The sequence below is a fragment of the Crocuta crocuta genome, unplaced genomic scaffold, assembly GCF_008692635.1.
Source record: "Crocuta crocuta isolate KB4526 unplaced genomic scaffold, BGI_CrCroc_1.0 scaffold132, whole genome shotgun sequence".
Lineage (NCBI taxonomy): Eukaryota > Metazoa > Chordata > Mammalia > Carnivora > Hyaenidae > Crocuta > Crocuta crocuta.
Window position 1 is genome coordinate 3,250,012 of NW_027528611.1, and position 22,795 is coordinate 3,272,806.

Genomic DNA, 22,795 nt, shown 5'->3' on the forward strand with positions numbered 1-22,795 from the left:
TGGAGGCAGGGCTTCCTGGGGGGGGGAGCGGGGGGAGGAGGGGGAGAAACACCGCAGCAACCTTTCTGCAAGGGCCCATCTCTGTTTCTCTCATCTACAGGGCTGTCCATTCTGAAGCCTCAGCCTTGACCTTGAGGAGTTACAGGACTCTCAGCGTCAGTCAACAAACTCCAGCTGCCAGGTCAGCAATGAGGTGGAGTCCGTTATCACCTTCCTGGTTATGTTTGGGAGGGCTTTTGGTTGAGACCTTAACCTTGAAGCTCTCCTCTCACCCCCTCCCAAGATCCAAATAATCCAAGTACCAAATGAACCAAGTACTGCTCAGCCAAATGCCAAATAGTTCCCAGGTTCACCTCCACTGATTTACTACAACAGTCTCTAGGAGGGTCCCCTCCTTCCATTCTTTGCTCCCTCCCCAGTCTGCAGCCAGACTGACCTCTGACCTTTTAAATCACAGATTTAATCATATCTACTTTTTTTTTAAGGGGGAGGGAGAGATAGGAGCAGAAGGAGAGAGGGGGGTAGAGAGGGAGAGAGGGAAGGAGGGAGGGGGAATTCTCTCTCTCCCCCACTCTCTACCCCCCCAAATAAAAAAAAAAAAAAAAGAGTAGGATGCTCAACTGACTGAGCCACCCAGGTGCCCCCATCTTATCTACTTCACATCTACTTCTGTGCTTGGAACTCCTCAAAAACTCTCTGCTACCGAAAGAACAAACCCAAGCTCCTGGCTGTGCTCTACAAGGTCCTTCTTGATATAGGCTCTCTCTGCCTCTCTCTCCAGCTTTCCTGGGGACTGTACACACACACGCACGCACACACACTGCTCCTTACCCTTCCTTCACCAACCTCTGAAATGATGACCCTCCCTCACACACGCTCCTCCCTGGCTTTGTCCCAGGCTGGCTTCCCTGCTCACCACACAAACCATCACTGATGTTTTCACACACTGTGACCACATCCTACATCTCTGTTCGGGCTTCTCACCCCCTGCCTGCCTGAACACCACATGAGGCCTCACAGGGCCTTCTCACGCGTCTAAAAACACAGGGATCTTTGTCCCAGGCCGCAGGCAGCCCAGTCCCTCGTGCCCAGCAGAGTGCCTGGCAGGCGGCAAGTGCTGCTTCCTCTCCTGCGACCTCTGCCTGCAAGTCTTCAGACACTCCTGAGACCAGTTGGCCGTCCCCGCGCCACACAGGCTAAACCGCCCTCATCAGGTCCTCCCTCGCTCCTGACTTTGCAACCACCCATTGGCCCCTTTCTGCAACTGTGCTGGCTCAGGCCTGCACACCCCTACACCTGGAAGCCCCCTACACACTCCCTTGCTGCAGCCCAGCCTCCCTGCCCCTGCTGCTGACACTCCTAAGCCCAGACATGATCTGTTAAAACCCCGCCCACAAACCCGCAGCTCCCCGTGCTGACAGGATAAAATCCAACTCCTCAATGTGGCATCCAAGGCCTCCCACACTCTGGCCCCAATCTAGAAGTCCAGTCACAGTGGGTAAGAGCAGTAATAAGAACTCGTGTGTACCCAGTGCTTCCCACGTGCCTCTTAATCTCTGTGACAACCAGGATTACAATGTGACAGATGAGGAAATCGAGGACAAGAGGGCTAAATAACTTGCCCAGGGTCACAGTCAAGCTCATAAGGAGTGTACCGGGTCACAAATAATAACCTTTTACCAGGTCACAAATAATAACCTTTTACCCATCAGTCTTCCCTGAAAGATTACATCTTTAAGGGCTGAAATATACCTTTAAAAACAATCTTTGCAGGGGCACCTGGGTGGCTCAGTCGGTTAAGCATCTGACTTTGGCTCAGGTCATGATCTCACGGTTCGTGGGTTCGAGTCCTGCGTTGGGCTCTGTGCTGACAGCTCAGAGCCTGAAGCCTGCTTCCGATTCTGTGTCTCTCTCTCTGACCCTCCCCTGCTCACACTCTCTCTCTCAGAACTAAATAAAACATTAAAAAAAATTTTTTTAAATAATAATCTTTGCAGTAAATTTCCTGTTATGTCCCTGACACCCCAAAGGGAATTGGGCGAGGAGGAGGAGGAGGAAGGGCCACTGGTGCTCCTGAGATCAAAATCAAAGAGACCACAGGTGAAAGAGACTCCTAATTCTTAATGTGGATAAAATATTCTTATGGGACATGGGGAAGGGTTCTACTCCTCTAAAGGTCTCATTTTATGACAAGCTGCCAGGGCCAGCCCCCCAGGTGCCTGGTGCGGAACACCCTCCCGATGGCGACCCCGGTCCTGGAGCAGCATCTCGTGGCAGCGCCTCGCCCGTCCAAGAGCAGGAAGCACTCCTGCCGCCAGCCCCTAACTGCCCACGGGGCTGCCACTTCAAGCGTGTGGCCTCAGCCCAGAGGTTCCCACCAAGCCGCCAACTGCTCCCACTTCCTCGGGTCCGAGGGGTCGGAACGAAGGGGCAAAAGCGACCCCAGGAACAACGGTGATGGCAATAAAAGGGAGAGAGCAGCCGGGGTTTGGTGTGATAAACCCGGGGGCCTGCTGGGGGGGGCGGGGAAGGTGTGAGGTGCGCTTCTTCACGCCTTCTTCCGTGCCACTCCTCTCTTTCCACCACCACACTCTGTGCTGTACTTGTCTAGGTGGCTAGGTCTCCCCTCTGGAATGGGGACTCCCTTGACTGGGGCCCTCATGATTCACGGCAGACGTTCCTCACAAGCTGTTAACCCAGTATCTTCTCTCCCTTTCCCCTTTAGCTGCACAATCCCAATTTTCTCTCCGGTGGCAATGTGTCCAGCGAAAAGACTTCTCAGCCTCCCTTGTAGTGATGGGAGGCCAATGAAGGAAGTACTAGCTATTGGGTGGGACTTCCAGGAAAGCTCCTTAAGAAGGAGAAAAGACAGCTTAGCGTGTATCTTTTCTGTCTCGCCACACCCTCCCTCCTTCCTGGAAACCTGACTCTGGAGCTCCAGCAGCCACCTTAGACCACGATGCAGCCCTGCGGTTGGAAGGCATGCGCAGAGGGCAGAACAGAGACACTGGTCCTAGACTGCCTTCCCCAGACTTCTTTCAACCCAACTTAACACAGGGGCGCCTGGGTGGCTCAGATGGTTAAGCCTCTGACTCTTGATTTCAGCTCAGGTCATGATCTCACAGCTCCTGAGTTTGAGCCCTGCGTCGGGCTCTACAGTGACAGCGCGGAGCCTGCTTGGGATTCTCTCTCTCTGCCCCTCCCGTTGTGCACGCTCTCTCTCAAAATAAAAAAAAAAAAAAAAAAAAAAAAAAAAAAAGACAATAAACTTCTGCTGGTTTAAGCCACTGCTATTTCTGATCTCTGCTTACCAATGGCCAAATGTAATTGGCAATTGACTCATGAATAAACCAATTAAACATGTTTTCTTTTTTTTTTTTAATTTTTTTTAATGTTTTATTTATTTCTAGGAGAGAGAGAGAGACAGGGTGAGCAGGGGAGGGTCAGAGAGAGAGGGAGTCACAGACTGAAACAGGCTCCAGGCTCTGAGCTGGCAGTCAGCACAGGGCCCGACGCGGGGCTCGAACCCACGAACCGCGAGATCATGACCTAAGTGAAAGTCGGACGCTTAACCGACTAAGCCACCCAGGCGCCCCTAAACATGTTTTCTTAAATTACTCATCACTGACTTGCAGTTCAAAGGCCAGTCGCCACCTCTAACCTTTCTGGCCCTTGTAATATAACAATAACTTGCCACTAATTAGGGACATCGGGCAGACGGAGGGATGGAAACAATACAAGAATGAGGTAGGACAAGGTGGTGGAGTAGAGGATAGAGATGATAAAAGACGGCAGCAGGAGGGCGAGCAGGAGAGCGAGGGGCAGGAGAGAGAGGGACGTGGGGGGAAGGCAGGGTAGGAGGAGAGGACCAAGTGAGTCAGAGAAGAGGAAAGGGAGAGATGAGGGGCAGGGCAGAGAGCATGGAGAGGAAGGGCAAGGGAATGGTGTCAAGAGGTGCTGCCACAGCAGTCACGAGTCACACAGCACTCGCTGTGGGCTGGGCATCATGCCACACACTGGGTGATTCTCTCTAATCCTCATCCCCCTGAGGTAAGCGTTACCGTGCCCACTTTACAAATGAGGTAACTGCGGCTCTGATATGAAATGATTTCCCTTCAGTCACAGAAAGTGGTAGAGGCAGAAGACTTTCCTGAAGTAGCCTTAAAAGGAAGGCAGGGGAGATGTTACCCTTCCCTCTTTCTATCTCTAGCCTACTGCCTGGAATGCGGATGTGACAGCTGGATCCATGGTAGCCATTTTGGACAATGAGAACAACGGTCATGCCCTAAGAATGACAAAGCAAGGAACTGGGAGGAGCTTGGGTCCTTTATTATGTAGTCGACCTTCCACGACTCCCTAAGACTACAGACTACCTAGCCCACTTGGAGTCCCTATCCATAAATCCATCCATAACTGCTTCAGATCTCACTTTGCTCAATTTTCCTCCTATCTTCAATAACAGATTCCAAGGCCCACTCCCAGAGATCCTGATTCACCAATCACTTTGAGATGTACTCTCCTAGGAAAATGGAGTCAGACTAGAAAAGGCAAAGAAACAATCTTGGGAGTCCACAGGAAAAACCTTGATGACTCAAAAGTAGCAACCACTGACTGGTGATCTGCCCCAGGAGACCGGCCAAGTGCCACTGCAAAACTTGTCATTATTTAAAGAAATGGAAGGAAGGGAAAGTCCATAAAGACACATCTGGGGCCATGCCTCAGAGACTTGAAAGGCGGTCCTGGGAATCGGAGACCGAACTGTAACAGTGCTGGCAAACCATCCAAGGAGACACAGATGGTCCAAACCCCCCAAAGAGAACAGATCCTTCTGAGCGAGAGCAGCAGGCTGTTAAGAGGGGCGGGTCTGCATGGAGCAGCATCACTCGGAATTCGTCTGGCACGGATGGTGGCAGCTTCCTGTGTGCTACAAATGCTCTCCGACAAGACTCCAAGGAGAGTGGCTGCGCTGTTACTGTTCTGGTGTCTTCGGCAAGAGTGCCCAGCACGGAAGTGAGCACACAGGTGCTGAATTCACAGCCACAGACAGGGAGTCGTCGGAAAAAAGCTACAGACACCGCGGGCTTGGGCCAAGGTGCCTGCCAGCCCCTAGCCCCGTGCCTACCTGAGTTGAGGCCGATTCCTGAAACTGCAGCCAAGGGGATGGAGAGTCAGTGCTGTCACGGTCCCTCACTCCCGCCCGACCCTCTGCTGGATGCCCTCTAGGGACCTTCAAAGAGCAAGGTCCCTTCTCTTCTGAACCGATTCCTGTTCTGGAGTCCCAAGAATCCCGAGAACGCGGGTGAAGCTGAAGAGGGCTGGCACAGGCCCTGTTTAGCTCTGCCCCAGGTGCATCCAACCCACCCTTCTCAGCTGTTGAACTCTCAGTGGGGGAGAAACCGAACTGGGCTGGAAGTCATGGGTGTAGGTGACATATAGCTCTAGACACCAAGCTACTGAGCTGTTACACCCTGGTCTCCTTTGGAGGCCCCGGCACAAGGAACCATCCACTCCTAAAGCAACTGTCCCTTCCAGAAATAGGGCCTTGTTCTAAATGAAAGGTTCTTAGGGTCCACTAGGGATTATAATTAGTCTGTGCTCCTCTGCCTGGCACTTGGAGAAGCCAAGTTTGGGGGTAGAATGTGGGCACGCATCCTTAAGGCCGGAAACCACTTCGATTTTGCAGGATTTTGTGGCTTTTTCTGGCTGCTGTCTTGCTTTGAGTCTCTGGCACTATCAGCTAGACTGCGAACTGCTACCTTGTGTCCCAGCCATATTTCCATCAACTTGGCATAAAACTTACCAAAAAGACAAACTTCCTCCTCACTCGCTCGCTCTCTCTCTGAATTTGCATCTCTTACCACTCCCAGCTTGCTCCTATTCAACCAGAGAAATTCAATGTAGTTCAACTCCACAGGCAATACTGAACACAGACACCAAGTGAGAGACAGAATGCCAGGAGCTTCAAACACCCAGAAAACTACGACCCTGTTCTCAGGGGGCTCAGAGTCTGGGAAGGAGACACATAAACAAGCAATGACCCGCAGAGCGATCGTGTCTGTCTATAGAAAGAGACCCCAAGCATGGAAAGAGCAACGGCCACTCTGTCGAGGGGGATCAAGGAAGGAAGTCAAGGAAGGGGAGACCAGCACTTCTTGGGAGGAACAAGCACCTGCAATGGTGCAGAAGTCTGACCGTGTGGCCTACGGGGAATGCCACCACGTGGGGCGCTAACCGGGATTAGGTTACCCTGTGCTGGATGTTGCTATTTTACAGATGAGAAAACTTGAGGCACGGAGAGGATAAGAAACCTGTCTGAAGTCACAAGTTACGAAAGTGTGAAGACGGGCTCCAAAACAAACAGCTGATCTCTAAAATCTACACTTCCAAACATCACAGTACGTGGTGTGAAAGAGTTCAATCTGCTGAAGTATGAAATTTAAGAGCTAAGGTTATACAGGACGGGCAGACAGGGGCTGGATCATAAAGGGCTTCACGCACTCTGCTAAGAATTTGGACTCGAACTTTCAGCAATACTGTGGATTGAATTATTGTGAAAGAGCTTCCCCTTCCCACTGTAGTCACATAGAAATACTAGATCAAACAAAAAATATCTTTAAAAAAACAGCCAAATTTGAAAGAAAGATGGGGTGCTTGGGTGGCTCAGTCCGTTAAGCATCCAACTTCAGCTCAGCTCATGATCTCATAGTTAGTGGGTTCGAGCCCCACAGTTGGCTCTGTACTGACAGCTCAGAGCCTGAAGCCTGCTTCGGATTCTGTGTCTCCTCTCTTTCTGCCACTCCCCAGCTCACACTCTGTCTCTCTCTCTCAAAAATAAATAAAACATTAAAAAAAATTTTTTTTAGAAAGAAGAAAGAGAAAAACCCCATATACCAGAAATGACAAGAAAAATGGAAACACAAACAGTAAGTGGAATGGACACCAAAATGACCCATGGACTTCTGAACCCACATCTGAAGTGGTCTGAATGGCTGGCTGTGGCTGTGAGCCCCAATACCAAGATGAGAGCCTCAAAGGACCGCCTAGTTTAGGAAAGCCACAAGAAGCTAGCAATTTCTCCAAGGCTCTACTGGAGGGAAAGGAGGCCATGAATACAAAGCTAAAATACTAAGCTAGTCCCACCCATGGATATGTATCTGGTTTTATACTAAGGGGGTGGGTGAAGAGGTACCAAACTGAGAAATGAACATAAAAACTGAGCCAGGCCCACTCCAGCACCCATGGCCCCACCAGAAGCAAACTGCTCTCATGGATACTTTCACAACCCAGGACACAAAACCTACCCATAATACAGTCCTTCCTGAAGATGAGCTTACAACTCAAAGTTACAAACCACACAAGGAAATAAACTACCAGGAAGGACAAGCATAACACCAAAAAAGAGCAGTTATCATCCCAAGAGTCAGAATAATAAAACAATCTGAGCCTGTGTATTGAGAACATTTAGATCATTAAAGAGATAAAAGCAGTGCAGAAAAAACAGACACAGAGACTTGGATGATAGAATGGTCAACATATATCTAAGAGGAATTCCAGAAGGCCAGAGAGAAAGTGGGAGAGAACTGACTAGAGATACATGAGAATTTCCCAGAATTTTACTTTTATTTATTTTTATATTTTCAGTAGGCTCCACACGCAATATGGGGCTTAAACTCATGACCTCAAGGTTAAGAGTCACACACTCTATCAACTGAGCGGGCCAGGCCCTCCCGGGAATTTCCCGGAGATTAAAAAGAATTAAATGTAAGATGTTAATATCAGTTGAAGCTGGGTGAAGGGATACAGAAACTCTCTAAATTTAAATTTATCTAAAATTATTCAACATAAAAAGTTTTTTTTTCTGAAAAGTGAGTCTTCGGATAGAAGTAGCATACCAGATCCTGAACAAGAAAATGAAAAACAAATCTACACTTATTTTCAAATAGTTCTAAGCAAAAGCATATGGAGACAGAGAGAGAAATGTATTGACTAAATGTAAGTAAGGAGGATCTAGCTATTCACTATCCTATTTTCATGTATTTTTAAAGTAAAAAGATGGTGGGGGGGAATGTGGGAGTAAGAACAGAAATTAGATGATGTATAATTTTTTTAAGTTTATTTTTTTAAAGTAATCTCAACACTCAATATGGCACTCAAACTCACAACCCCGAGTTCAGGAGTCACATGCTTTTCCAACTGGGCTGGCTAGAGGCCCCAAGATGTAGAATTTTCAAGCCAGTGAAAGGAATAAAGAAATCTAAAGCAATCTAACAGAAGATAGGAAAGGAGAAAAATAGGTGAAAAAGGAAGGTATACGGAAGGTACTCAAAGCATAATAAAGTCAAATACCAAAAATGTAAATAAATTATACTCATTTAAGACAGATTTTCAGGGGCGCCTGGGTGGCTCAGTTGGTTAAGCAATCAACTTCGGCTCAGGTGATGATCTCACAGTTCGAGGGTTCAAGCCCCACGTCAGGCTCTGTGTTGACAGTTCAGAGCCTGGAGCCTGTTTCAGATTCTGTATCTCCCTCTCTCTGACCCTCCCCTGCTCACGCTGCCTCTCTCAAAAAAAAAACAAAAAACAAACAAACAGATTTTCAGATGTGATTTAAGAATTTAAATCCAGTCACATCTATTTATGAAAGAGAACTCCTCAAACATGAGGACACAGGTTGAAAATTCAATGCAGACAACCACCCCCACAGCTGAGGCAGCACCAGTGTCATCTGATGTTAAGGCCAAAAGCAGAAGACATATTTAGAAGGAAGGAGCAATAAGACTTGGTGACGGAGAGGGAAAAAATGGAGGGCCACCATCAGGTGACCGGGGAATGGGGATGCTCCCAATATGGTAGGGACTGTGGAAAGAGGAGGTCTGGCAGAAAGTATAGGGGTCATTTGGGTGCCTGCTGTATTTCAGGAACTCTGGAGAGCCCTGGGTAAAGATGTCCTGTAAGCAGTTACAGATACGGTCACAAGTTCAGTGGATTATTCTGGAGTTTTCCATAGGACATTCTTAACACTCTATATTAAGAATGTGCATAATTATTGTTTCTTTTTTTTTTTTTCCTTTGAGAAAGCGTGTCCAAGCAGGGGAAGGGTAGAGAGAGAGAGAGAGAGAGTATCCCAAGGAGGCTTCTCGCTGTTAGTGTACAACCCAATGTGGGGCTCAATCTCATGAACTGTGAGATCCTGACCAGCACTGAAATCAAGAGTCGGAAACATAAATGACTGAGCCATCCAGGCAACCCCCTTTCTTTAAAAAAAAAAAAAAAAAATCCCCAAAACAACCAAACCTCATGTGCCAGCCCCAAGACTTAGACTTACAATGACCTTGCCAGTAAACCTGTGTCTCCTTCTGATGCCTGGCTCATCCAGACAATGCCCCTGGTGGGTAGAGAGGTAGTGACAGGCTCCAAAAGTGGCAGTGCCTAGGACTTCTGGAGCCACTTCAGGTCCCATGTACAGAGTGGGCAGCTCTTTGGAAGGAGGCGCCCTGTATCTCGTAGCCACAGTAAAAATACTCGCCAGAAGTGGGGGTCGGAAGCCAGAGGGACCCTACGGTTTGCTACCAGTGGGTTGAGCACACCCGCGGCTAAATCCCAAGGTTGAATTCCAGCAATCCAGTAGTTTGCCCGATCCTGCTCCCCGGAGGCATGCGGTGGTGTAAAGGATAACCATAATACACGAAGGACTATGACAAGCCCCACGAGAGAAATACCAAGAGCGCCAGGTTTGAAGAATGGCAAGCTCTCTGCGCAGTTCAAGGGAAGAATCATGACCTGATGGCAGAGGGGACACTGGAACGTTCTTTCTCCACGTCCCCCTCTTACATAATTCCGGGGGCACCAGCCTTCTCGCAGTTGTGCCTCCCAGTGGCTCAGGACCTCGATGTACTTACTGCTCTCCACAGTGGAACCTGGCGATTTCTAATAAAACCTATTAAGTGCTTACAAAGAATCAGGCACGTGCTGAATGTTTTATGAGCATTCATTTAATTCTCTCAATTAGCTTCTAAGGTGTGTAGGTAGCACTGTTATTCCCAGTTTATTGATGAGGAAGTGAGGTTCAGAAAGGCAAAGAACACTTCCCCAAGGTCACTGAGGCAGGGTCACAGGGCCTGAATCTGAACCCAGGTCTATCTGCAGAGCCCACATCCTTAATTGCTTTGTCATACTACCCCAGGTGCATATATGTTCTCCTAGACACCATCACAGCCCGGTGTGGCGGCTAGCACCAGGCACAGCGCACAGACGAAGACAGCTGGGGCAGGACGACAGCGGGGGGCGGGGGGGGCTCCTGGGCTAGTCCCGGCTTGAGTGCTCACTGCGGACGCTGAGTGAATCTCTCCAATTATAAAGCAAACAGTGCCAGGCACCCGTGCTGGACACTACTGCATCACCTAATCCTCACAACAATCCAGCAGCCCCATTTCCCAGGAGAGGGAACTGAAGCTCAGACAGGTTAATAATCTGTCAAAGGCCCTCAGCTAATGAGGGAGAGAACCAGGATTTAAACCCAGACCCGTCTCCAAGGACCGTGCTTGTAGCTGCTGTGCACACAGCCCTGAACATCTCCAGACCTAGGAGTGAGGGGGAAGAGAAAGGCAGAGACCCCTCCCTGCCTTTGGACTTGAGAAAATCAAACAAAATAATGTACCTGTAATCACTGGAGACTGGGAACACCGTCCCTATTTCAGGCCGAGGGGAGGCCCAGAGAGGAGGTCAAGGAGCACAGGTTTGGAGACAGCAGTGCAGGGAAGAATCCTGCAAAGAGCCTTTCTCCAAATCAGGTCACATTCACCAATTCTAGAGATGAGGACGTGGATGTACTGCTTAGGCAGCCACTGCCCAACCCACTGAAGGCGTGAAACCAGAAGAGTGGAGACCAACATGCAGAGAATGGGAGGGACACTTGTGGATGGTAGGGGAGAGCCAGGATCAAGCTGTCATAAGGCCCCCGGCAGCTGAGAGAATGGCCTGTTGTGACAAGAAACAGAAGCGTGGGAAGAGGGAGCCAAAGGTGAGCTCTGCCTGAAAGCAGAGCCCTCCAGGAGCCTGGTGGACACACGGGTCTGATTCAGCGGAGCAGGAGGTGTGGCAATAAGTTCACTATTTCGGTCTATGAGGGAAGAAGGTCTCAGCCCCAGGAAGGGCCAAGGGGAGCAAAGGCGGAGCACGCAGCACGCTCGCACGCAGGCAGAGGAAAGAGGAAGAGGAAGCAGGGCAGCAAAGGCAGGCTGAGAGGAAGGGACCAGAGGCCCCGGGAGACGAGACGGTTCGCCTCGGGGAGGGCCGGGCCAATCTCTGTCTGGGGCGCATTTCCAGTCTAATAAGGAGGTAGGCAGGGAGCAGGTTCAAGGAAGAATCAGACAGTGAACAGTTATGTGAGAGACCAAGTAGGAGAGATTCCGGGGACACGAAGAGAAGAAGTTATGTGGCGCTTGTGACGACCACGGCTCCAAGACGCAGGGTCCCAGGGGGAAAGACGGCAGTGCGTGGGCGAAGGCTTGGGCGCCAGCTCTCCGCGGAATGTGACATGAAGCCATGAGAGACGGATATACGGACAGACAGCCAGGTGCTGTGGAGAAGGTGAACTTCTAGGGCTTTAACTGGCCCCACGCAAGGACCCCAGGGCGCTCTGCTACACTCGGGCGCTACCCTGGCCACCAGCTCCTCCTTCAAATCCCGTGTACGCTCCACATACTCCCCTAAATAACAAGCAGATGCCACAGCTCGTCTGTGGAGAAAAGGGCTGCTGTGAGACGCTGAGACCTGCCAGGTCCCTGGCTCTTTGTCACGGACGAGCGGGAGGCTTTCCCAGACAGGAACTGTGTGGAGAGGAGCAGCGGCTGTGGCCAGTGGTGACTCAGGCAGTGTTTACCTCTCCACCTTCGGAGAGGGCACACTGGGCTGACTGTCAGACTTCCTGGAAGCATTTCTTCATTTCTGTTTTTTTTTCTTAATGTTTATTTTTGAGAGAAAGAGAGAGAGCGAGTGCAGAGGGGCAGGGCAGAGAGAGAGGGGCACAGAGGATCTGAAGCGGGCTCCACGCTGATAACAGAGAGCCCCACGTGGGGCTCGAACTCACAAACCGTGAGATCATGACCTGAGCTGAAGCTGGACACTTAACCGGCTGAGCCACCCAGGTGCCCCTATTCATTTCTATTTTGAAGACACACAACTTCCAGGGTGACATCTCTCTTGGTCACTTCAAAGGCATTTCAATCAGCAGCTGGAAACATGTTACACATACTTGACCAAGCCAACTTTACTCACTCCCCAACATGTCCACACGCCACAGGGGAAGTGGCCACAAAATACCACGCAGCCTCTCTCAGGGCAGTAGGGAATGATACAACACCACGGGGTCCCAGTGAGGACCCAGGAGGCCAGAGCACCATCTTCTTCAACAGGCAGGACGCTGTGGCCCACAGAAAGGGGCATGTGACCACTGGCTCACAGGTTGGAGAGCGCTATATTACAAAAGATCACAGGATTTCCTTTATAAATTAACTCACATTCAAGGCGGCACGGAGTCAAACACTCTCGCATACTGCAGAGAGACGGTAAATTAGTATAACTCTCTGGGATTTGGCAGTTTGGTGAAGTTTATCGATAGTCTTAACATTTTGGTTCATTCAAAACGATGTAAACACACAACCGAATACCTACCAAGTAGCCAGGAACAATGCCAGGCGGGGGGAGGCAATGTTAACGAGACACACAAGGTGGCTTCCCTCAAAGGGCTTCTGTTTGGGGCAGGAACTCAGACAATTAAGCAGTAAATTAATGAAGATGATTTCAGAGTACTGGAAGCATTAGATAGAAGAGCAGAAAAAGCTAGATAACCTAAGTGTCCAACAGCAGGTCTACTTAGATAAGCAAGCTCAGATACACTCTTCAGACAGAATCCCGGTCTGCTTTGTTAAAAATGCATTTTTGAAAACGACACCCCCATTTCTAGTGATCAAATGTTTAAAGCAGGTTTCAGAACTGCATCACAGCTATGCTCAGTGAAAGACAACAATCACAGAGGACCACGTACAGTATGACCTCATTCCCAGGAAAAGTCCAGAGAAGGCAATTTGGGGAAACAAAGTAGATTAGTGGATGCCTAGGGCTGGCGGCGGAGGGGGGAAAAGTGGGGAATGAATGCTAATGGATACAAGGCTGCCTTTTGGGATGATGAAAAGATACTAAAATTAGATTATAGCAGTGGTTACACAACTCAGCAAATAGACTCAAAACCATCAAATTGTATGTTAAAAAATTTTTTTGAAAGATTTATTTTTGAGAGAGAGAGACAGAGTGCGAGCAGGGGAGATGCAGAGAGAGGGAGACACAGAATCCAAAGCAGGTTCCAGGCTCTGAGTTGTCAGCACAGAGTCCAATGTGGGGCTCAAACCCACAGACCGCAAGATCATGACCTGAACTGAAGTCGGATGCTTAACCGACAGAGCCATCCAGGTGCCCCTCAAATTGTAGATTTTAACCAGTGAACTTTATGGTATATGGATTATGTATCTGTAAAGCTGCTAAATAACAGTATCACAATACAACTTCAATGTGGTTTTCAAAAAGAGGATGTATAAAGGTGGGGGGGGGAGGGAAGGAGAGAGGAGGCAGAAAAAAACTATGAAAGAATGAGTATCCATCAAAATATTAACTGTGGTAACTCTCTGGGAGAAAGATTCTAAGGTAATTTTTATTTTCTTCTTTATATTTCTCTGTATTTTCCAAATATTCTAAAATGTAGTCATTAGTTGTTTAACTGACAAGTCAGCTAGGGTTTTAAAAGCTATAAGAGGACCTTAAGTAGGTCTAAGACACAGAACTAGAAAGGTCTGACTATTGTCCTAACTTGGATATATGTATTCAAGTTAACCTTATTCATATGTAAGGTTGTCACAGCCTTTGCACCAAAGAAAACCAGAGAGTGAAGCAAACAAATAAATGCTGTATTCCAGATAAATCCAACCAACTAGGTCCCAGCTAAGAAGGGTCTGCCGACCACTGGCAGAGCTTACTCCCTTCTGCAAACGCCTTAAAAGAAAACCAGGAGTCACCACAGAGTTCAGATACTATAAAAGAACGCAAAGGCAATGTTCATAGCAGCACTCTCAACAATAGCTATAACATGGAAAGANGCAAAGATTTGAGCAGATGCAGTCAGAGATCTCCTGGATGCATTCAGGAGTCACTTCTTGGTTGTAAAGAGGGAGGCCCTCTGGACAATCACTGTCAGGCCCCACTGATTCCTCTGATCAGTGACCTCAAAAGAAGGCACCTTTTTTCTTTCTTTCTTTCTTTCTTTCTTTCTTCTTTCTTTTCTTTCTTTCTTTCTCTCTCTCTCTCTCTCTTTCTTTCTTTCTTTCTTTCTTCTTTTTATAAAAAGGCACCTTTCTGAGAAGTCAGTGGTTCCCCAATCAGGCCACCCCCTCAAGTCAATGGGGAGCTTTACAATGCAGATTCCTGGATATCATTTCTGGAAATTCTAATTCAAGAGGTCTGAGGCAAAGCCCAGGAATCTACATTTTTTCCAAAATTCCCTGGTGAATGAGCCATGTCTGGGAATCACTGGACTAGATACTGTCAGGGACAGCTAGCGACCAGGCCAGCCCGTACATCCAGCTGCAACACCACAAGGATCCCCCAGGACCAGCGCTGTGGCTGGAAAGGCTACGAAGTGCAGAAAGGGAAACTCCGTGGGGAAATTCCATGCATCACTAGCAATGAGCCCCGGGGTCTGGGGAGGCAGCTAGCAAACCCCTACGAAAAAAAAAAGTCTTGTTTTGGAAGGTTCTCTCAGGCTCAGTAATCTTGGATGCTAACCTGGGAAAAAGGGGTAACCAGTGCCACTTCTACTCTGGGAGACCAAAAGAAGAATCATTCCCTCTGACAACACATATGTGCGCCAGCAGGCTTTGCAGCCCCCAAGGAATCAGAAGCAGAGAGGGGCACGACATGGTGTGACAGAAAGATGTCTAGCTGAGTCACACAGATTTGAGTCCAAATCCCTGCTTTCCACGACTGGCTATCTGCGGATTAAAGATGGCTCCAATCCCTTTGCCACTCCTCCCATCAAGATGTGGAGTCTAGGGGCGCCTGGGTGGCTCAGTAGGGTAAGCGTCTGACTTCAGCTCAGGTCACAATCTCACAGTTCGTGGGTTCGAGCCCCGCGTCGGGCTCTGTGCTGACAGCTCAGAGCCTGGAGTCTGTTTCGGATTCTGTGTCTCCCTCTCTCTCTGACCCTCCTCGGCTCATGCTGTCTCTCTCTCAGAAATAAATAAAACATTAAAAAAAAATGTAGAGTCTTGTTCCCCTCCTCGAATCGGGGCTGGCCAGTGACTGCTCCAACCAGCAGGCTTTGGCAGAGCAACCACCACAGAGCGTACGGGCTGCCGAGAGAACGTGTAGCCCTGGTGTTCAAACAACCACCGCACAGTAAGTACCCTCTCACCAACAAGCTCCCACCTGTAGAGCCCTTTTCGGTCAAGGGCACATCTTCATATACAAAGAACAGCGACTATTTACGATCGCCCTACAAACAGGAGGGACCATGTCAACAAGTGCCCAATGTTCCAAGGATGACTCACCTTCCCCCACCACACCAGTGTCCCCTCTGGTCTCTCTCCTTCCTATTACAGTGTCATATTTGTCCTAGCCACCTGGGTTCAAAAAGTCACCCTCTCAAGATTCCTCTCTCTTCAGTACCCAGGAATGGCCAAGGCCTCCCCAGTCACCCCCATGGCCACCAAAAGGCCACCTTCAAGGCCAGGCAGACCTCAGTGCTGCTCTGTAACTTACCAGCCGTGGCCCATACACACGCGTCTTATATCTCTCAGAGGCTGTCGCCTCAGCTGCAAATTAAATCTGTGGTTGTTTCAAAGATAAGAAAAAATGCAGCCAAAGTATATAGTACAGAGAAAGTGCTCAACGTAAAGCAACCGTTACTACGGGCCTGCAGCTTCTCACTAAGGTTAATACAGACATCTCCTAATCGGTATCTCTCTCCATTTTGACCCCTCTAGTATGATGCTGGCAGATTAACTGTCTAAAGTGACAGCTGCCACGTCATTCTCCTACTCAAAGGCCTTCCGCTGGCTCCCGCTGTCCTCACATCAATCCCAACTTTGCCCAACTTCTCAGCCAAGCGTGTCAGATTATCTGCAATAATGGCTGCATCCTGCCACGCAGACCTGCTCCAGTCCATCCCGTCCTCACTACAACTTGCTCCTGGGGGTGGTCTTCTAAAATTGCTCGCCATAATACCTGCCTCCTGACCCACAGAAACTGCAAGATCATAAATGTCGCCTGAAGCCACTAAGCTCTGGGGTAATGTGTTATGAGGTCACAGAAAACCAATACTCCTGATTTCCCCGAGCATATCAGAGCTGTTGCTCCTTGACTCACACTTGTCTTTCCCACATCTCAGCCTGTTGCACTTCTTTCCAGCCCTCAGGGCCCACCTCATGTGCCAGTGCTCACCCTGAGACTTTCTTAACGCGCCATCAACTAGCCTCTGCTGGGAGCCATTCCCTTCTCCCCACCAACACTGTTCCCAAGCAGGTCTCCATCCTTGCGCCTCTCACACCGTCCATTCATCTGTGTACAAAATGACACGTGGCAAGGTTATTCACGTCAGCAAAAGACTGGAAATCACCTGCATACTCATATAGCAAAGGAGGGCGCAGTGAAAAAGAAGGAGGAAGCTCCAGAGTGTACAGGTGTGCCAGGAGGTGCAGGATACAATATGTGAAGCAAGGGGCAGACAGCCATCTGCTTGAAAATAGTGTGATAACAGAAAATACATAGGGGCATGCTCACAAATAAAAGTGACCAGGAGGGCTGCCTCCATGAGGTGGTACTGGGCAGGTGAGAGACAGGGGAGGGAAAGAGGGAATACCTTCTGAATTTTGTGGTATGTCGATAATTACCTATTAAAAAAAAAACAGCTCCAAAGACTGAAAGCTATGACAAAGACATCCACTCTCACCATGTCTATTCAATAGTGTACTAGAGATTCTAGCCAAGGCAAATAAGAGAGAGAAAAAATAAAAGTTATCTGGATTAGAAAGGAAAAAAGTAAAACTATCTCTTTTAGCAGATGGCATAACATTATATATAGAAAATCCTAAGAAACCCAGTAAAAGGAAGCCCTATCAGAACTAATAAATAAGCTCAGCAAGGTTGGACAACAGAAGATCAATATATAAAAATCAATAATAAAATCCTCAAAACACAGCAAACTGAATTCAACAATACATTAAAAGGATCAGATATCATGATCAAGTGGGATTTATTCCAAGGATGGTTCAATATTCACAAATCAATCAACATAATACACCACATTAACAAAATAAAGGATAAAATCATAGAATCATCTCAATAGATGTAGAAAAAGCATCAAACAAAATTCAACATCCACATACAATAAAAACAAAGTAGGAATAAAGGAAACGTGTCTCAATATAAAAAAGGCCATATGTGACAAACCCACAGCTAACATTATACTCAATGATGAAAAGCTAAAAGCTTTTCCTCTAAGATGACAAACAAGACAAGGATGCCTACTCTCGCCACTTTTATTCAACACAGTACTAGAAATCCTAGCCTCAGTAATTTTGGCAAGGAAAACAAATAAAAGGCACCCAAATTAGAAAAGAACAAGTGAGGGGCACCTGGGTGGCTCAGTTAAGCGTCCGACTTTGGCTCAGGTCATGATCTCACAGTTTGTGAATTCAAGCCCAGCATTGGGCTCTGGTACTGTTGGGCTCGGTGCTGACAGCTCAGAGCCTGGAGCCTGCTTCACATTCTGTGTCTCCCTCTGTTTCTCTCTGTCTCTCTCTCTCAGAAATGAATAAACCTGGGTGGCTCAGTCAGTTAAGCATCCGACTTCAGCTCAGGTCACGATCCCATGGTCCGTGGGTTCAAGCCCCGTGTTGGGCTCTGTGCTGACAGCTCAGAGCCTGGAGCCTGCTTTGGATTCTGTGTCTCCCTCTCTCTACCTGCCCCTCCCCCACTCACACTCTGTCTCACTCTCTCTCTCTCAAAAATAAACATTAAAAATTTTTTTTAAATGAATGAACGTTACAAAATTTAAAAAAAGAACACATGAGGGGCGCCTGGGTGGCTCAGTCGGTTAAGCGTCCGACTTTCGCTCAGGTCATGATCTCGCGGTCTGTGGGTTCGAGCCCTGTGTCGGGCTCTGTGCTGACTGCCAGCTCGGAGCCTACAGCCTGTTTCAGTCTGTGACTCCCTCTCTCTCTGACCCTCCCCTGCTCACGCTGTCTCTCTCTCCTGGAAATTAAAAAAAAAAAAAAAAAAATTAAAAAAAAAAAAGAACACATGAAACCGCCGTTCTTTGCATGACATGATCCTATACAAAGAAAGCCCTAAAGCCTACACCATGAAACTAATAAATGAATTCAGTAAAGTTGCTGGATACAAAATCAATATACAGAAATCTGTTACATTTCTGTATATTGATAATGAACTATCAGAAAGAGAAATTAAGAAAATTTATAACTGCATCAAATGGAATAAAATACCTAGGAATAAATTTAATCAATGAAATTTAAGACCTGTACTCTAAAAACTACAAGACATTGCTGAAAAAAAAACTGAAGACAACACAAATGGAAAGATATACCATGCTCATGGACTGGAAGAATTAATATTGTTAAAATGTCCATACTACCCAAAACAATCTACAGACTCAAGAATGCAATCCCTATCAAAATACCAATGGCATTTTTCACAGAACTTGAACAAATAATCCTAAAATGTGTATAGTAGTACAAAAGACCCTTAATAGCCAAAACAATCTTGAGAAAGATCAAAGCTGTAGGTAACATGCTGCCAAATTTCAAACTACACTAGCAACAGTAATCAAAACAGTATGGTACTGGCACAGAAACAGACACACAAACAATGGAACAGAACAGAGAGCCCAGAAATAAACCCATACTTATACAACCAATGAATTTACAACAAAGAAGACTAGACTACATAATGGACAAATCTCTTCAATAAACAGTGTTGGGAAAACTGGACAGCTACATGCAAAAGAAACTGGACTACTTTCTTAAACTATATACAAAAATAAACTCAAAATCAATTAAAGACTCAAAGGTAAGACCTGAAACCATAAAATTCCTTAGAAGAAAACATAGGCAATAAGCTCTTTTGCACTGGTCTCAGCAATATTGTTTTTGGATCCGTCTCTTCAGGCAAGGACAATAAAAGCAAAAACAAATAAACAGGACTGCATCAAACTAAAAAGCTTTTGCAGAGATGTGCCTGGGTGGCTCAGTTGGTTAGGCATCCAACTTGGGCTCAGGTCATGATCTTGCGGTCCATGCATGAGTTTGAGCCTTGCATCGGGCTCTGTGCTGACAGTTCAGAGCCTGGAGCCTATTCATGATTCTGTGTCTCCATCTTCTCTGCCCCTTCCCTGCCCGTGCTCTCTCTCTCTCTCTCTCTCAACAATAAAATTTTAATAAATAAATACATAAATACATAAAAAGCCTTTGCACAGCAGAGGGAACAATCAAAACAAAAGGCAACATAAAGGGAGAAAATATTTACAAATGATATTATCTGATAAGAGGTTAACATTCAAAACACTTGCAGAACTCATACAACAGGAAAATGAAAAGAAGAAAACACCAATCTGTTTAAAAACTGAGCAGAAGACCTGAATAAACATTTTTCCAAAAAAGACATACAGATGGCCAACAGGCACATGAAAAGACACTCGTCATCAAACATCAGGGAAATGCAAATCAAAACCACAATGAGATATCACCTCAAACCTGTCAGAATGGCTATTACCAAGAAGACAAGAAATAAGTGTCAGCAAAGGTGTGGAGAAAAGGGAACTCTAGTGCACCGTTGATGGAAATGTAACTTGGCGCAGCCACCATGAAAGACAGTATGGAGGTTCCTCAAAAATTGAAAGTAGAACAACTATATGATCCAGCAGTTCTACCTCTTGGTATCTATCCAACTAATTTGAAAGGACCTACGTACCCCTATGTTCATCCCAGCATTATTTACAATAATGTTTACAAAAAAATTATTTACAATAATTTACAACAACCTAAGTGTTCATTGATATTCCACACAATGGGTATCATTCAGCCGTAAAAAAGAATGAAATCTTGCCATGTGCGACAACATGAATGGACCTAGAGAGTACTATGCTAAGTGAACTAGGTTAGACAGAGGAAGACAAATATCATATCATTTCACTTATATGTGGAATCTAAAAAGCAAAACAACCAAACAAAACAGAAAGGGACTCATAGATACAGAGAACAAATTGGTGGTTGCCAGAGGGGAGGGGGTTGGGGGGGAATGGACAAAATAGGTGCCGAGGTACAACTTTCAGTTATAAAATGATTAGGACATATAATGTACAGCACGGGGAATACAGTCAATAATATTGTAACAATATTCATATGGTGACAGATGGTGATGAAACTGTGGTGACTACTTTGTAATGTATATAGAGAATCGCTTTGCTGTACACCTGAAACTAACATAATACTGCATGTTAATGATCATTTTTGAAAAATCAATCGTATATTCTACACACTAGAACTGAACCAAGAAGTCCAAAAGTCCAAAGTCTATTAAACAGAGTCCCAGAAGCAGAGGATAGAGACATTGAAGGAAAACAAATAATAGAAAACGTCCAAAAGCGGGCGCCTGGGTGGCTTAGTAGGTTAAGCGTCCGACTTTCGCTTAGGTCATGATCTCGCGGTTCGTGGGATCGAGCCCCGCATCCAGCTGTGTGCTGACTGCCAGCTCAGAGCCTGGAGCCTGTTTCAGAGTCTCTGCCCCCCTCTCTCTCTGACCCTCCCCTGCTCATGCTGTCTCTCTCTCTCTCCTAGAAATAAATAAAACATTAAAAAAAAAAAAAGTCCAAAAATACTTAGCTATATCCTGGTGACATGCCTGAACTCCAAGAATAAAGAAAATCCTTACATCTTTCAAAGAGGAAAAACAGCAGATTACTTACTTACAAAGTACCTAGAATCCAGTTAACGTCATCATTTGTATTAAAACATGGAGCACTGACTTCAAAATTCTAAGGATTCTATATACTCAGTCAAATTGTTGATCAAAAGTAAGGCATGGGAACTCGTTGAGGGTATACGTTCCTGTTGAGAATGTAAAACAGTGCAGCCACTATGGAAAGCAGTATGGTGCTTCCTTAAAAAAATTAAAAATAAAGTTAGTATACGATCCAGCAACTGTACTTCTGGGTATATACCCCAAAACACCGAAAGCAGGGACATAAACAGATATTTTTACATGCATACCTATAGCAGCACATCGACAACAGCTGAAAGGTGAAAGCTCAGGATGAACGGATCATCAACAGATGAATGGATCAACAAAACGTGCTACAGGCATACCTAACAGATATGGCAGGTTCAGTTCCAGACTGCTGCACCAGAGCACACGTCACCACAGAGTGAGGCAAACATTCCTTGGTTTCCCAGGACAAATAAGCAATGCTTATACTATGGTGTAAACCATTAAGTGTGTGACAGCATTATGTCTTTAAAAAGGCACATACCTCAATTACAAAATACTTTATCTCTATAAAGTGCTATCACCTGAACTTTCAGCCAGTCATCATGACCGATCACACAGACCATCAAAGCAAATATAACAAAAATGAGAAAGTTTAAAGTTTAAAATATTGCAGTTATAAAAAAATTTAAGTAATAAAATAAAATATTGCAATTATTACCAAAATGAGACACAAAGACATGAGAGCAAATGCTGTTGGAAAAATGGTGCTGAGAGACTTGCTTTGCACCAGGTTACCACAGACCTTGACTTATTAAAAAAAAAAAAAAGCAATATCCAAAGCACAATAAAGTGAAACACAATAAAATGAGGTATGCGTGGATTCTACACACACAGTGGAATATTATTCAGCCTTAAAAAAGGAAACTGTCATAATCAACAACGTGGATGAACCCTGAAGACATCATGTCGAGTGACCTAAGCTAGTCACGAAAGAAAAATACTGGATGATTCCACTCATGACATACTGAGGGTAGTCAAATGCATAGTAGAAAGTGTTGTTGCCGGGGCTGGGGCGAGATGGGCGGGGCAGGTTATTTACTAAGTTTCATTATTGCAAGATGAAAAAAAGTCTGGAGATGTGTGGTGGTGGTGGTGGTTGTATGACAGTGTGAATAAACCCAATGCCACTGAACTGTACACTTAAAAAATGGCTAAAATAGTAAATTTTATGTTACGTATATTTTACAATTAAAAATAAAGAGCCAATACAGGACGCCTGGGTGACTTAGTCGGTTAAGCATCCAACTCTTGAGTTTGGCTTAGGTCATGATCTCATGGTTGGTGAGCTCGAGCCCTGTACTGGGCTCTGTGCTGACAATGCGGAGCCTGCTTGGGATTCTCTCTCTCTCCCTCTGTCTCTCTCAAAAATAAATGAATAAACTTTTAAAAAATAAAAAATTAAGAACCAATAAACATAATAAATAAATAAATGAGTGAGAGCACTCTGCAGCCACTTGGGTAGCTCCTCAAAATGTCACAGCTGGCATGACCCAGCAATTCCATCCCTAGGTATTTTCTCAAAAGAACTTAAAGCATATGTCCACACAAAAGCCTGTAAATGAATGTTCACAGCAGTTCCAAAAGTGGAAACAAACCAAATGTCCATCAGCTGCTGAGAGGATAAACAAAACATGGTATTTTCCATAAAGTAAAATGTCAATTGGCCATAAATAGGAATGGAGTA

At 46.3% G+C, this 22,795-nt stretch overlaps 1 protein-coding gene across 2 annotated transcripts in view; it reads right to left on the reverse strand.

Annotated features, from left to right (window-relative positions):
* PPARD (peroxisome proliferator activated receptor delta) overlaps window positions 1-22,795 on the reverse strand; it is an 83,024-nt gene that overhangs the window by 42,183 nt on the left and 18,046 nt on the right. The gene's annotated exons all lie outside the window — the stretch shown is intronic.